Raw genomic sequence first — 3,827 nt, forward strand, 5'->3', positions numbered from 1 at the left:
AACTTCACTCATTCCAAACAAACAGGTTTCTTTCTTCCTCAGAGTTGCCTTCTCTTTTCTTCCTACTCCCCTCTAAACAGGACACAGATTTGATTGGAAATGGCAGCAAAGCTCACCATTCATTCATAGTAAGGGCTCAGTAAAAATATCCATGAAAATTGATATTTACAAAGTATGCATTTCATGAGAATCTACCAAGAAGGGAGCAAAGTGAAAATGAAAAGTGTTAGTCGCTCAGTCGTGTCTGACTCTTTGAGACCCCATGAACTGTAGCCCCACCGTGTTCCTCTGTCCATGGGATTCTCCAGGCAAGAATACTGGAGCGGGTAACCATTCCCTTCTCCAGCGGATCTTCCTGACCCAGGGACTGAAACTGGGTTTCTTGCAATGCAGCAGATTTTTTATCATCTGAGCCACCAGGGAAGCCCTAGAAGGGAAAGGGCCTCATGAAATGCAGGGGTTCCCTGAGCTATCTTTATACATCTGCACTGCAAAATAGGCAAGAATGACAGAATAATATCTTAAGATTATATTTTCCCCAGTGTCTTCCCTTCTCCAAACAAGAAGCAAAGATGCTCTTTGTTGAATAAAGGGAAATACATGACAGAATACTGTCAAGCAGTCCCTAGAAGGAGAGCTGGTGATCAGCAGGCTGTATCAGGCTTCTGAGAAGCTAGGTCTGGCACCTCACAATATTGATCTGCATATTACTGTCTGAAATTTGTAAACATTGAAGAGTTGGGAAATGTCACACAAAGATCTGGGTTTTTGGTTTCTCTTTAAGTGTGGGAAGATAGCTTGAACAATCTTGTTTGTTCACTTGGTGACAGCAAGCTGGATCTCTGAGCTGCAGCTGTTATGTTTAGATGGTGTTGTTAGTTAGGATAACATAGCCCTTCAGATTTCAGTGGCATAACCTCAGAGAAGTTGATTTCTCATGTGTAACAAGCCCAAAGCAGGTAATTCAGAAGCTGGGGCTCCTTCCTTTCCGTGTCTCCACCATCCCCTAGGACTTGGGAGTCTTCAGTTTCAGCCTACAGAACAGGAAAAAGGAAGTGGAGGAGCATGCCATTTCTCAACCTCCTTGGTCTGAACGTGGTATTCTCTGCTCCCTTCCGTTGGTGGGTCCCATCCACATGACCTGCCTTGATGCAAAGGGAGCTGGGAAATATGGAGCCTGACGAAGTCTCTATTCTACGGAAGGGGAAGCATACACATGGGGTGGGCTGGTGCAACTCTGCCGTAAATGGGTGTGCGCATTTCAACTCCCCACAGTCTCACCGCCGTCTTTCTATCCCTGAGTGGCCCTGGCTGAAGGTGCTTGTAGAGGACGAAGCATAGAAAGAGATGGATTCTCTCTCTCTCTCTTTTTTTTTTTTTTTGCATTTATTTTCACCAGTTGGAGGCTAATTACTTTACAGTATTGTAGTGGCTTTTGCCATACATTGACATGAATCAGCCATGGGTGTACATATGTTCCCCATCCCGATCCCCTCTCCCGCCTCCCTCTCCATCCCAACCCAGTGAACCAGCCCTGAGCACTTGTCTCATGCATCCAACCTGGACTGGTGATCTGTTTCACACTTGATAATATACATGTTTCAATGCTGTTCTCTCAGATCATCCCACCCTCGCCTTCTCCCATAGAGTCCAAAAGTCTGTACTATACATCTGTGTCTCTTTTTCTGTCTTGCATATAGGGTTATTGTTACCATCTTTCTATATTCCATATATATGTGTTAGTATACTGTTTTGGTGTTTATCTTTCTGGCTTACTTCACTCTGTATCTCCAGTTTCATCCATCGAAAGAGATGGATTCTTTCTAGAATGAAAAAGAGACTTCCTTGGGTTGGGAGAGAGGCAGAGACCCAAGAGAGAGACAGAAGTCAGCAGGTCCCTGATAGAGGGTCTGTGTGCCTTATCTGTAGTATCGTCTCGGACACTACAAGCCTCTCCGAGGAATGACTGCGGGGCATGTCTTGGTGGGCAGGGAGACAACCACTCCTGTGTGTGCACGCTCAACCTCTCAGTCTTGTCCGACTCTTTGTAACCCCATGGACTGTAGCCTGAAAGGTTCCTCTGTCCATGGAATTTTCCAGGCAAGAACACTGGAGCATGCTGCCATTTCCTACTCCAGGGGATCTTCCAGACCCGGGGATCGAACCCGTGTCTCTTGTGTCTCCTGCATTGGCAGGCAGAGTTTTTACCACTGCGCTACCTGGGAAGCCTGGATAGCCACCCTTTCTCCACCCAAACGAGTCATAAAAGTGGTAGAGAGCTAATCTAATTGAAGTAGCATATAGACTTCAACAGTGGCAACAACTCAGCTAAATTTTCTGGGGCAGGAGGATCAAATGGATGAGTGCTTCCCTCTCTACTCCATGCCAGGGAACTGTGTAACTCCCTGGGATGAACTCCCCCACTCCCACAGTAGATTAGCTGCTTGGGGTCTACAACTAAGTCATTACATGCAATAATGGATTCCTGACAATTCTTGCACACCTGAGTTTATAGATAGACATTGGTACCCTCTATTCAATTTTGCAATTTTCTAAATGAAGGTGCAGAAGAAGGCAGTGAACCTTGTTCATTTCAGCTTTTTCTGGAAACTTTGCCCTCCACCACCAGAAGCTAAAGCAGGACCTCCTATCCTAGCTCAATCCCTCCCACATACCACAATAAAGCAAACAAAAGTCCTAACCCTGTCAGTTTACAAACCTTTTCAAACTAGGGTTGTTGACACTGGCTGGGTGATGGTGGAAAGCCCCAGGACAGGCATTCTGTGTATTCCTGGTGCATCACTTTTGCTCAAAGATTTGGGAAAATATTTTAATAAGAAACTGGGTTAAATTAAGGAGTAGAAGGCAAAATTCACATTTTAAACAAATGATGAAATTCCAGATTTCAAAGGAACTTTTTTCTTGCAGGAAGGGGGCCTCCCTATTTCAGAGTCCCATGTGGGTCTCCACTGGAGTTCTTCTGAGAAGAACATTTCTGTGGAAAAGTTTGAGCTGTGCTGGCCCTGGGCCTGGGCCTGGTTTGGGCTGACTCTCCCCAGAGGTATCGCTTTCTTGTTAATATCTCCTCACATTTCTAAACTCACAGCTTGTCAGCGCCGGGGAAACCCGAGAGGTAATGCCAGGTTCCAACTCGCTCTTTTCACAAGGGGAAACGGAGAATCAGCAACTTAAGACTTGCCCGGGAAGCATCAGGACTTCCCAGGTCAAAGCTCCTCTCAGGGTCCTTGGCAACCCACGTCTCTTAATCCTGCTTTAACCCTTGGCCCCTTGATGTTTTGCAGAGAACCTCATCTCCCATAGTTCACCCTGCAGTTCCATCCTTGGGGGCTCTGCCTCTCCCCTGTAGTATCTGGCGCCCATGGAGGGGGTGCTTAGGAAAGTTTAGTGAGTTAATGACTGCTGACTCAAACAAATGCATCACAGTCCAGTCTACGGTCTGGGGTCTGGTGAAGATGTAGTTGGATGGGGGTGAGGAATGATTTACTCCGCATCTCCCTGTGCAGCCCACGGAGAGGGTCTGAGGTCAGGGTTGGAGGACTGGAACCGGCCTCAAGGGTGCAGAAGTGCCAACGCATGTTGGCAAGGGCAACCGCTTCCAGCCGCCCACGGTTCTCGGGCGGGCAAGCAGCCGAGCCGCCAGGCTGGTGCAATCTCCCGCGCGCCTTGCATTGATCAGAAAGGGTTGAAACAGTAAACGCGAGGTGGAGCAACTGCTCAGGAGCCGTGACTGCGAAGCGCGACCAATGGGGATGCGAGTCCCATTGCGCGAACCAATCAGCGCAGGGCCAGCGATAGCGCAGGCCGCT

This window comes from Cervus elaphus, chromosome 29 (assembly GCF_910594005.1).
Source record: "Cervus elaphus chromosome 29, mCerEla1.1, whole genome shotgun sequence".
Taxonomy (NCBI): domain Eukaryota; kingdom Metazoa; phylum Chordata; class Mammalia; order Artiodactyla; family Cervidae; genus Cervus; species Cervus elaphus.